Raw genomic sequence first — 13,420 nt, 5'->3', positions numbered from 1 at the left:
CGCCATCCAGGAACTTAAGGAGTCATTTCCGTAAGCATTATGAAGAAATTCGGCACTCAAGAAGTCAGACGTATGAAGAAAAGACACAAAAAGTCGTAAAATTACTGTTCCAACGATTGCCCGGTGAAACCAGTTCTCAAAGACAAATAACCTAAAAACGCAGAGCAGAGAAGAGCAGCCTCCCCGTCAATCTAGCTCAACTTCGCTTTGGATACTCTAATAGGTTTAACTCTTACTTATCCAGAATCAACCCCGACAAACCCAATCTATGTCCCGCTTGTAACGTGTCCCCACATGGCACACACCATCTTTACAATTGCAATGTGGAACCAACGCCTCTAACACCCATATCTCTTTGGTCCAACCCTGTTGAAACAGCAAGTTTTCGCGGACTACTGTTTGAAGATATTGATGTCAATTTGTGAATAATCACACTTATTGGATGGGGTTGACGCATTGTTACAACAACAGTGCATCAACCATGCGCCTGCAGAAAAAAAAACTGCCACCAACTTTGGAACGGCCGCCGTAATGCCAATGTTTCTTGCTCTTTTAAGAATTTTCTGTTGCCTCTTCGTGTCGGTCAAACTGTTTTCTCTGAGTGTGGTTTCTACATTGCAATAACATTATGGATAGTGACCGTCGATTCTGGCTCCATTGCGAGGGTTTGAAGAAGACGGATTCATCGTCTGCACTACCGTCCATGAATACCGATCTCTTTTAGTTCTATTAAGGAATTTGTGGAAATGTCCATAGGGCAATTTGCTAACGTAGTAGCTTACCTTGATAAAGCTACTTGTGCTCCACGCTTTAACATCTTCCATTAATCTCACTTTTCATCTGCGTCGTTGTTAATCTGCCATGAGTTTTTGTAATAGCCTAAAAGTCTGTGTGGTCATTTTAATTAATATATTTCAGAACCCCATGACAATGCAACGTGATGGGAAGAAATTTTCGCTAGTTGGTTCAGGGATCGAGAAAATTCTAAAAAATGCCCGAACTTGAAAATTTGGCTTTTGAGTTTTTTCGGATAACTTAAAGATCTGAAACTTTAAAGCAGTATTCTAGATGGAGCAGGGATCGAGATATTTAGAAACTTACCACACGCGGAATATTGCGATATTAAGAACATATTTCAGAGCCTTATGACGATGCGACATGAAGGGAAAAAAATTTCGCTAGGTAGTCCAGAGATCGTGAAAAATCGTCCGAACTTAGAAATTTTGTTTTCGAGTTTTAAGGAACTTCCCAATAACGCAGAGACCTGAAACTTTGAGCATGGCTTCGGGCTTTACTAAGTTGTTGTATATAGAATATCGATGGGACAGGGGTCAAAGTATTTAGAAATATTAAAAAGTCCATTTACAACATGTGGAATCTTGCCAACGCTATTTTAGTAACTTCCCGTAGATCTAGATTCTTGAAGCTAACACCATACTTCAGAAACCTATGACAACGCAACATGACGGAAAAAAAATTTCGCTAAGTTAACCGGGGATCGTGAAAATTCAAAAATCTTTCAAACTTGGAAATTTTTCTTTCGTGCTTTCAGGAGCTTGAAGCTAGGAAGTTAATAACCGCATAAAAATGCAACATAAAGAAAACCGAGTTTAGCTAAGTGCTTCAGGGATCGTGGAAATCCAAAAAAAAAAATGGTTCGGATTCGGAAATTTTGCTTTCGAGTTTTAAGGAATTTACCGATAATCCAGAGACCTGAAACTTTTAACGAAACTTTGGGCTCTATAAGGTTGTAATATCTAGGACAAGTATTTTCTAGATGGGACAGGGATCGAGATTTCCAGACATATTTACAAAGTCCATCTACAACATAGGAAATCTAGCGGCCGCTATTTGAGTAACTTCCAGGAGAGCTAGATTTTTGAAACTAAGAACATTACTATGCAACATTAGGAAAACAAATGTTCGCTAGGTGGTCCGGGGAACGTCCAAATTCAAAAAGTTGTCCGAACTTCGAAATTTTTCTTTCGCGTTTTAAGGAACTTCACGATAACCCTGAAGGCGGGGGGGGGGGGAATAGGGGACAATAAATAGGTTATGTTATGTTTAAGTGGCTGCTGTCCACATCGGAGCGGTACACTTAGGCTTTTATAGGCCCATTGTGACGATCTACGACAACATCTTGCCCATAAAACGTTGCCTTCTTCTACCGAGCGCTGGACATCCACAGAGTAGCTGCCTAACAGTTGCAGGCTCTTCTTCGTTGCCACAGCTTCTACAATAATCATTGAATGGAGCGCCAACCCTTTGCGCATGCGGTCCAATACAAACGTGACCAGTGAGAAGACCTACAACTAAGGAAAGATCCCTCTTACGGAGGGTGAAAAGCTCTCTCGATCTCTTCTCATTCAATTCCGGCCATGTGAGTTTTGCCGTGTGGCATCTATCATGATGCTTCCACTTGGCTCCGGCTTCCATCAATAGAGCCTCCTTTATCTTGGGCTTGCAGTTGGAGAGCGGCATGCCCAACCTCTTCCAGGATGGCGAAAGTGGAAAGGAGGTACCTCTTCTTACAAGCTCATCCGCCATCTCATTACCTGGTATGCCCTTATGTCCCGGAACCCATACCAGATGCAGGGTAAACTGTTCAGCCATCACGTTCAGAATTAGTTGTGACAGAGTCAAGGGCTTTCAGTGCTGCTTGACTGTATGAGAAAATATAAATGTGGTTCTGAAAGACTGCCTTCTGCCTAAGGCAGTACACAGCGTATTGTATGGCCGCAAGCTCGGCCTGAAATACACTACAGTGATCCGGAAGGCGAAACGATCATTGTATGTCTAATCGTTCCGAATAGACACCCCCTCCGACCCTGTTATCTAGTTTAGATCCATCTGTGTAGATCCGAATGCTGTCAGTGGGCCAATCTGGGTCATTCACCCACTGCTCCCTCTCAGAGATTAATATCTCGTATCCCTTGTTAAAGTTGGTATGTGGTTTGCAGAAATCTGTCCATTCTGGTATGCAGAATCTGTCAATATCAGTATGGTTGCAGTGAGACCATGTGGTCAGTTTCCTCAGCCTAATAGCTGCACATGCTGCATATTCTATGCCTACTATATCTATGGGTAGTAGGTTTAGTATTACATTCATAGCCTCCGTTGGCGTTGTGCGGATGGCTCCGCTTATGCATAGTAGTGCAGATCTTTGCACCTTTTGAAGAGCAAGAACCGTCGAGGATTTATTCAGGGCGGGTCACCATACCGCCACCCCGTATAGCAATAAATAGGCTTCAGATATAATCTGTACATAAGTCCGGCAATGTGCGCTCCATCTTTATATTTTTGTTTCTCATAAAAAATTATACAGTGGTTATCCTAAAATTTGAATATCAAAGCTCTGTTTTAAGAGATATTTTTTCGTTTCTTTTGGTCCATTTATATAAAGGAAATACTTAAAAATTTTGTATCTCCTTTTTATTATAAATTTTATTGCTAAGTGTATAAATTCGTAGTAAATAAATATAAAACCTTAGCAAATTCAATTTAATTCGCTTTGTTATTTTCCTGGAAAATTTAAATGATTTTCCATTAAAGTGCGTTTAATGCTTTAAAGGAGTCTGTGCAGTGTTTACGTACCACAACGGGATTGTCGTCATTCCTCTGTAGCACTCTTTGCTCGGATAAAGTAATAATGTGGCAAAAGCGTGTTGGCAGCGACACTTTAAGTCATCTTCAAAGCGTTTTCATGCCCAAATGGTATGTTAATGAGCCCGAAACAGACAGACTGACGCATCGGCATATGATGCCTTATGGCGTTTTTCCAGTACAAGCGCAGTTGCAGTTTGGAAAGCCGGGTGGCAATTGTATGCATCGTTTTATCAATTATTCACACAAGCGAAGTTACTTAAAGTTGCGGAGATATATGAGGAAGATTGAATTCAAATTATAAACGCTTTTTGGTTAATTTATTTATACTGTGAATTGGAGTTGTTTTTATAATTTGTAGGTTAATTTGCAATAGGGCATAATTGTCTGGGTAAATAATAACAATTGCGCGAACATACACAATAGTAGTATAGTGTGTCATCAAATATTGGACGAATAGACTACCTAGTTCCCTAACTGCCTTCTATGGCACAGTTAAGGGCCAATTAATGGTGACTTATCCATAACCAGATAAAACAGCTGATCGAACCATCGATTAATGGTGCATTACTATAACGCTAAAGCCATAACCATATCATAGCCAACCAATGGGTTTTTGGTTTTTCACCATATCCATAACCTAAAAATATTTGAGTTGGAGAATTTATTAACTTTTGTAGATTGTATTTATTGTTTTGGATACGTTTTGACTAAGAAGAGACATATTTTTTGTGGTACATGTTTGTAATTTTTTGCGTTTTCTTAATTTTTATAAAATTTTCACGATTTTTAGGTTAAGGCACCAATAACTGATGCCAATTTGATATGGATAAGTAAAAATATGGTTATGACTATGGCGTTAGGGTTAAGGAAGTTTAAGTGGCCCTTTTGAGCCGTGATAGAGGTGGAAGGATTGAAAAGGGCACTCAAATTGCAAACCAGGATGTAACCAGATTGTAATTTTTACAATCATAACAAGTAAGGAAGGCTAAGTTCGGGTGTAACTGAACATTACATACTCAGCTGAGAGCTTTGGAGACAAAATAAGAGAAAATCACCAAGTAGGAAAATGAACCTAGGGTAACCCTTGAATGTGTTTGTATGACATGGGTATCAAATGAAAGGTAATAAAGAGTATTTTAAAAGGGAGTGGGCCATAGTTCTATAGGTTGACGCCTTTTCGAGAAATCGCCATAAAGGTGGACCAGGGCTAACTCTAGAATGTGTTTGTACATTATGGGTATCAAATGAAAGGTGTTAATCAGAACTTTGAAAGGGAGTGGGCCTTAGTTCTATAGGTAGCTTTTCGAGATATCGCCATAAAGGTGGACCAGGGGTGACTCTAGAAAGTGTTTGCACGATATGGGTACCAAATTAAAGGTGTTAATGAGTATTTTACAAAGGAGTGGCCCTTAGTTGTATATGTGAAGGTGTTTTAGAGATATCGACCAAAATGCGGATCAGGGTGACCCAGAACATCATCTGTCGGGTTACGATAATTTATTTATATATTTAATACCACGAACAGTATTCCTGTCATGATTCCAAGGGCTTTGGATTTCGCCCTGCAGAACTTTTTCATTTTCTTCTATTAATATGGTAGATGTCCCACCCATTTTACAAAGTTTTTTCTAAAGTTATATTTTGCTTCAAAAAACTAATCCAATCACCATGTTTTATCCCATTTTTCGTATTTGGTATAGAATTATGGCATTTTTTCATTTTTCGAAATTTTCGATATCGAAGAAGTGGGCGTGGCCACAGTCGGATTTCACTCATTTTTAATACCAAGATAAAGTGAGTTCAGATAAGTACGTGAACTAAGTTTAGTAAAGATATATCAATTTTTCCTCAAGTTATCGTGTTAACGGCCGAGCGGAAGGACAGACGGTCGACTGTGTATAAAAACTGGGAGTGTCTTCAACCGGTTTCGCCTATTTTCACAGACAACAGTTATCGTCATAGAAGCTATACCCTTACCAAATTTCACAAGGATTGGTGAATTTTTGTTCGACTTATGGTATTAAAAGTATCTTAGACAAATTAAATGAAAAATGGAAGAGCCACGCCAATTTTGAAATTCTCTTTAATTTTTGTATATTGTTGCACCATATTATTACTGGAGTTGAATTTTGACATAATATACTTATATACTCTAAAGATATTAAATTTTTTGTTAAAATTTGACTTTTAAAATTATTTTTTTTTTTTAAGTGGGCGTGTTCGTTATCCGAGTTTGCTAATTTTTATTTAGCATACACATGGTAATAGGCGTAACGCTCCTTCCAAATTCCATCATGATATCTTCAACCATTGCCAAATTACAGCTTGAAAAACTTTTAAATTGCCTCCTTTTAATACTGGGCGGTGCCACGGCCATTGCCCAAAATTTTCCTAAGTTTCAATTTTGCGTCATAAGGTCAACCCACCTACCAAGTTTCATTGCTTTATCCGTCCTTGGTAATGAATTATCGCAGTTTTTCGGTTTTTCGAAATTTCCGATATCGAAAAAGTGGGCATGGTTATAGTCCGATTTCGTTCATTTTAAATATTGATCTGAGATGAGTGCCCAGGAACTCACACTCCAAATTTCAATAAGATACCTCAAAATTTACTCAAGTTTTCGTGTTTACGGACAGACGGATGGACGGACGGACAGACATGGCTAAATGAATTTCGTTTTTCGCACAGATCATTTTGAAGTCTATATCTATCTCGATTAGTTTATGCCGTTACGGGGTACCGTTATGCGAACAAAATGAATATATTCTGTGAGCTCTGCTCAGCAGAGTATAAAAAATATTATCACATACATATGTATGTATGACTTAAATCTAATGTGCTTGCAATATTTGTTGTCTTTTGTGATCAAAATCAAATTTGATTACAATATTTTACAGCTCTGGAAAGGAATACCACCACTGTGTTGGGGAAAAGAAACGAATGAAGAAGATGGTCGGTGATCTAAACTGGCGATAGACTAAGAAGAAGCAACTGACTTCATTCATTCGGTGGCGGCGGTGTAGGCTCTATTATATACCGGCGGCGGCGGCGTGGGCGGCGCGCCAGTGTACGCCGGTGTTCTTACTTTAAAAGGCTTGATTTTTCTATTTAAAAAAATAATATTTAGGAAAGGTTTTATTTGTATGTATTTAGGGAAATCAACGTGTCGGCCATTTTGGAAAGATCCGAGGTTTTTGCCTCAAGATCTCGCAGACCGTTCAGATATTTTCAGGAGTAGTTCCTTGCGGAGGGATTGTCCCTCGTTCACTTACTCCACAGAGGCTTCGAACCTAACCCCGATCTTTGGGTCTTTGGTCACCTAGGGTTAACACCTCATAATCGTCGCGAACACAATTTATTTAAATCATTTGTGGCTCCTTGGCGGTCACGCACAAAGGCGACTTACGGTTGCTATTAATGGGTTATTAACCGGCGGCGTATATCGGCGGCGTATATCTCTATTCCAAACTGCTGAAATCCGATCTTATATTCGCTCTATTTCATACCAGCAGCTAACAAACATTTCTTGTATCAATCACATTATATTTGTTGCAAAACAAACACCAAATTGACGTTATAATGAAGCGCTAAATTTTCATAAAAGCATATAATTCTAACAATTATTATTTTCCTTTTTTGCGCTCTCGACTTTCATGTTCAGCCAAAGCAGAACGAATCTAACCGGTTAATCGTTCTTCGACGCAGTTACATTTGCGACACAAACAGATGCACATAGCTTACAAGTTTTCAAACATCCTAGTAAGTACCTACCTACCGAAATCAATTCATTCATTACACTGCAGGTGAGCATCATAAACACCTCTTAAGTGGCTTATTCATAGTAAGCCGTAAGCCGTTGGAGTTGAATCAGGATCTATGTATCATGTTGGTATGTATTTAGTTTGCATTTGAAATACCATCCATATTTGCCTAGAATTTGTATGCAATTTATGTACATAAGCAGCAGTTTGTTGTGTCCTTAAATGTCATTTTGATGTTTTCGTGGAATGAAAACAGCGCGCGTTCACCGTTTTTAGCGCGAAATTATCGTTGCCTGCTGCCTGCTGTTTGTATACATTTGCTTAAATTTTTACTCTGGTAAAGCAAAAGTTAACGAAAATTAATACTTCGTCTATCCTTAACTGCTATACATACATATATGTATGTATATTAGGGTGGGCCGATTTATTAACCGATATCGCGCCAACGATTTTTCGATAAGATTTGGGCTCAGGAAAAAAATTCCACTACGTATACCCAAAAAAATAATTTTGGAGCCTGCAAAAAAAAACTGTTATCACCAACGTTTTTGCAAAAGTTCCACAACGCATACTCAAAAAAATAATATTCGAATCTGCGAAAAAAAAAATTGCGAACGGGTCAATTTTTCGACCAAAACCCAAAAAATATTTTTTTTCAAAAAACTGTTATGAACGTTTTTACAAAATTTCCACTATGCATACCCAAAAAAATAATTTTCGAACCTGCGAAAAAAATGGCGAAAGGGTAAATTTTTCGCCCAAAACACTCCCCAAAACCCAAAAAATATAAGTTTTTCAAAAAACGGTTATCACCAACGTTTTTACAAAAGTTCCACTACGCATACCCATAAAAATAATTTTTGAGCCTGCCAAAAAAAATGGCGAAAGGGTAAATTTTTCGACCAAAACACTCCCCAAAACCCAAAAAATATTTTTTTTTTTTTCAAAAAACTGTTATCACCAACGTTTTTACAAAAGTTCCACTACCCATACCCAAAAAAATAATTTTCGAACCTGCGAAAAAAATGGCGAAAGGGTAAATTTTTCGACCGAAACACTCCCCAAAACCCAAAAAATATTTTTTTTCAAAAAATCGTTATCATCAATATTTTTACAAAAGTTCCACTACGTATACCCAATAAAATAATTTTCGAGGGGTAATTTGCGAAAGGGTAAATTTTTCGACCAAAACACTCCCCAAAACCCAAAAAATATTTTTTTCAAAAAACTGTTATCACTAACGTTTTTACAAAGGTTCCACTACGCATACCCAAAAAAATAATTTTCGAGCCTGAAAAAAAATTGCGAAAGGGTAAATTTTTCGACCAAAACACTTCACAAAACCCAAAAAACATCTTCTTTTTTTTCAAAAAACTGTTATCACCAACGTTTTTAAAAAAGCTCCACTAGCTATACCCAAAAAAATAATGTTCGACCCTGCAAAAAAAAAAAATGGCGAAAGGGTAAATTTTTCGACCAAAACACTCCCCAAAACCCAAAAAAATTTTTTTTTCAAAAAACTGTTATCAACGTTTTTACAAAAGTTCCACTACGCATACTCAAAAAAATAATTTTCGAGCCTGCGAAAAAAATGGCGAAAGGGTAAATTTTTCGACCAAAACACTTCCCAAAACCCAAAAAATATTTTTTTTTTCAAAAAACTGTTATCACCAACGTTTTTACAAAAGCTCCACTTCTCATACCCAAAGAAATAATATTTGATCCTACGAAAAAAATGGCGAAAAGGTAAATTTTTCGACCAAAACACTCCCCAAAACCCAAAAAATATTTTTTTTCCAAAAAACTGTTATCGCCAACGTTTTTACAACATTTTTTGCAAAAAAAAATATTTTTTGGGTTTGGGGAGTGTTTTGGTCGAAAAATGGACCCTTTCGCCATTTTTTTTTTCGCAGGCTCGAAAATTATTTTTTTGGGTATGCGTAGTGGAACTTTTTTACCTGAGCCCAAATCCTATCGAAAAATTGAAGGCGCGATATCGGTTAATTTTCGTCCTTACAAATCGACCCAGGTTAATATATATACACTAGGGTGGGCCTTATAAATCAAATAAAAAATATTTCCAATCTCACCTCTTCAGGGTTTAGTACCTATGTTAAAAATGTCACATAAATTCTTGTTCTGTTTGGAGACAGTTGAAGAGCATCACACAGGGCTCAAAGTAATAACGCTGTATTCACATCATAAGAAAAATAATAGCAGCCAAGGAGTATTGCCATATCCTTTATCTCTCTGTTCTCTGTGAAGCGGTGTCACTTCCCTGCTATACACGAAAGCCAAATTCAGTAATGCATTCGAGGTAAATTTTTTAAAATTGACATATTCGTATTGAAAATGCAATTAAATTGAAGAGGAAACACTAAAGAACAGGAAAAGAACACTTCTGCTCAAATAGAATTGCAAATTCCATTCAAAAAACATTCACTGTTGTCTCTGGTATTTAACCGACTGTGTTCTTAAAGGGTTGTTGCTCAAGAAACAGTGAACCGCACGTGTATTTCTTCGCGAAACCAGGGCTCCCTTATGCAAGTTTGTTAAAAAATCTTTAAAACAAGTAAGCAAGGCTAAGTTCGAGCGTAACCGAACATTACATACTCAGCTGCCAAATTACAGCTTATAAAACTTGTAAATTACCTTCTTTTAAAAGAGGGCGGTGCCACGCCCAATGTCCAAAATTTTTGTAATTTTATATTCTGCGTCATAAGGCCAAGCCACCTACCAAATTATTTCATTGTTTACTATACAGTTTGGCAGCCTATTTTGAGGTTATGTTGCGAATAGAGGGGAAGGCAATGGACTAGGCAGTCGAATGACATATAATGAAGGAATGGTGTTCGGAGTTTTTTCAAAGTTAAAAAAAAAATGATAAAAGCTTTAATATAAATAAAAATATTGTTTTAATAACAACAAAAACGCCTTATATATTCTATATACATAAATTCGTAAGGATTATCGCACTTTAAAATTTGAGCTAGGTAGGTAGGTAGGTTGAACTGGCAGGTCCATGAGGACCTCACATAGACTGATTGAGTCCGTAGTGTTACCAGAAGTTTGTTTTAACGACCAAACTGAAAAACCCTATCAAAAAACCAGGACCTATGTTATAAAATAACTCCGTCCTCTTGGCAAATACTAGAAGCTTCCTAGGACTTAAGCCACTTGCTGCTTCTAGATCTGACAGCTGTATCACTCCTAATAGCTGGAGTCTTAGCCTGGCAAGTGCAGGGCACGAGCACAGAACGTGCTCGATCGTTTCCTCCTCCAACCCGCACTTCCTACACCTGCTATCACTGACCAAGCCTAATTTAAAGGCATGTGACGCCAGAAGGCAGTGTCCAGTCAGAATACCCGTCATGAGTCTACAGTCCTCTCTTTTTAATGATAGAAGCAACTGTGTTAGTCTAAGGTTGTAAGACCTACACATAATCTTCGACACTTTACAGCCCCGCGCTTGAACCCACGCCTTTTCTGCTTGGTCGATCATGTGCACCTCTCGCATTCGCTTAATCTCGCCCAATCTAATTGGGACGTCTACGGAGCAAGCTTCAAGGGATGCGCCCATTTTAGCTAATTCGTCCGCTTTTTCATTCCCATCTATTCCCATATGCCCTGGGACCCAATATAGATGTATGCTTCTCCATGTCCCGATTCTCTCCAGAGACTGCTTACACTCTAACACGCATTTAGATGCTGTGCTATGCGAGATTATTGCCTTAATTGCTGCTTGACTGTCAATATAAAAGTTAACACGGTTGCAGCTTAAGCTATTCTCTTCCAGGGTTTCTACTGCTTTGGTTACGGCTAATATTTCCGCTTGGAAAACGCTACAGTAATCCGGCAGCTTGTAGGATCTGCTTAATTCCGGATCAGCGCAGTATACCGCAGACCCTACTCCTTCCACTATTTTGGAACCATCGGTGTACACATGTATCGCCTCGTCCGCCATTTGCGCACCCTTGCGCCAACCGTCCACCTCTATTGTGGCCTTAAGATCTCCCTCAAAGTGCAGGTAGGGAATCATGTAGTCTGTTCGTCTTGTGACTGAGGACGCTATATTACTATGGCCATATGGTCGGCGTTCAAGCTGCCCCGAAGCATCGAGCCTGGTTGCGGTCGTTAACGCTTTGTTCTTTGCTACCAGGTCTACAGGTGGAATGTGCAGAATGGCATACAGTGCAGCCGTCGGGGTTGTTTTCAGGGCTCCCGTAATGCAAAGCATCGAAAGTCTGCATACCCCCTCTAATTTTTTGAGGTATGTTGTTTTTTGTGTGGCTTTCCACCAAACAAGAACTCCATAGTATAGAATTGGGCTTACAATCGCTGTAAAAACCCAATGAGAAAGAGAGGGCGATAGGCCCCACGTACACCCCAGCATTCTTTTACATGCATAGAGTGCCGTTGAGGCCTTCTTGACCCTCTCCTCCAAGTTGAGCTTCCATGACAGCTTACTGTCTAGGATGATTCATAGATATTTTGTGCAAGGTTTCTCCTGTAAGGTCACCGCTCCTAACTTAGGCCTGGTCCAATTTGGGACCTTGTACCTCTTTGTAAACAAGACCATATCCGTCTTCTCCGCATTGACTTTCAGCACGACATTAGATGCCCAGGTATGAATATCCCGAAGCGCCCGATCCATCAAAGAACTAATCGTTGGAAGGCATTTTCCACTTATGACAATTGCAACGTCATCTGCGTAAGCCGTAAGTTTTACGGGTCCCTCATCGAATTGCCTGAGCAGTTGGTTGATGACCAGTGTCCACAGCAGAGGTGATAGCACCCCTCCCTGCGGCGTGCCCCTGCCCACTGATTTCGTGGCCTCGTACAATCCCCATTGTGATGTAATCTTTCTGCAATTTAACATGCAGCCGATCCATCTGATTAAGGCAGGATGTACTTTAATGTAATTAAGACCATCCATAATCGCCCATTTTGCAACATTATTGAAAGCCCCGGCAATGTCCAAGAAGACTCCTAGAGCATACTCCTTATATTCCAGGGATTTCTCTATGCTTATTACCACCCTATGCAATGCGGTGTCTACCGACTTGCCTTTGGTGTACGCATGCTGTGTTGTGGAGAGCAGCTTTTCATCCACGTTGGACTTTATGTACACATCTATCAGCGTCTCAAAGGTTTTGAGCAGAAATGATGTTAAGCTAATGGGTCTATAGTCTTTGGGATACACGTGACCGATCTTCCCCGCCTTTGGTAGAAAAGCTACACGAGCAGTTCTCCAAGAGTGCGGTACATGATTCAGTCTTATGCACCCATCGAATATTATTTTAAGCCATTCCACGACCGCCCTACTTGAGACTTGTAGCATGGCCGGGAATATACCATCTGGGCCCGGCGATTTAAACTTAGAAAACGTCTTCACTGCCCACTCGATCTTGGTATCGGTCACCAAGCCCGGCACCACTAGCTCCGTGATCGAAGTGTGAGTGATGTCTGCTGGTTCTTCTAAAGCGTCTCCCGATGGGAAATGTGTATCGAGAAGCACCTCAAGGGATTCCTCACTATCACGTGACCATTCGCCGTTCTCTTTCTTTATTAGTCCCTGGACTATGTTTCCCTTTGCTAGGACTTTTTTCAACCGTGCTGTTTCACTGGAGCACTCTATGTCCGTACAGAAACTTTTCCATGAGTTTCTCTTCGCCCTGGTAATTTCACGCTTGTAGATCCTCAGTAGATCCCTGTACTCGTCCCGACACGCTTCGCTTTCCGCGGTCTTTGCGAGTTTAAACATTTCTTTTACCTGTCTTCTTAGAAGACTCAGCTCATTGCTCCACCATGGCGGCTTTGCTTTTCCTCTGAATCTTCTTAGAGGGCAAGCTTTGTTATACGCAGTCATAAGCGTCCTTGTTAGGAATTCATTCGACTCCTCCAGTTCCTCTACATTACCAACCTCTTTGGGTTGTCCCAGTTTCGTTTCTACATGTTTCTGGAATTTAGTCCAATTCGTTGCCCTAGGGTTTCTAAAGGTTCCTCCCTTCTCTACCCTCTTTAGTGGGATGCTGAAGCTTATATACAGGATG

Source organism: Eurosta solidaginis, chromosome 2 (assembly GCF_040869045.1).
Source record: "Eurosta solidaginis isolate ZX-2024a chromosome 2, ASM4086904v1, whole genome shotgun sequence".
Classification (NCBI taxonomy): Eukaryota; Metazoa; Arthropoda; class Insecta; order Diptera; family Tephritidae; genus Eurosta; species Eurosta solidaginis.
The sequence above is the reverse complement of the archived record's forward strand: the minus strand, read 5'-3'. Positions refer to the sequence as shown.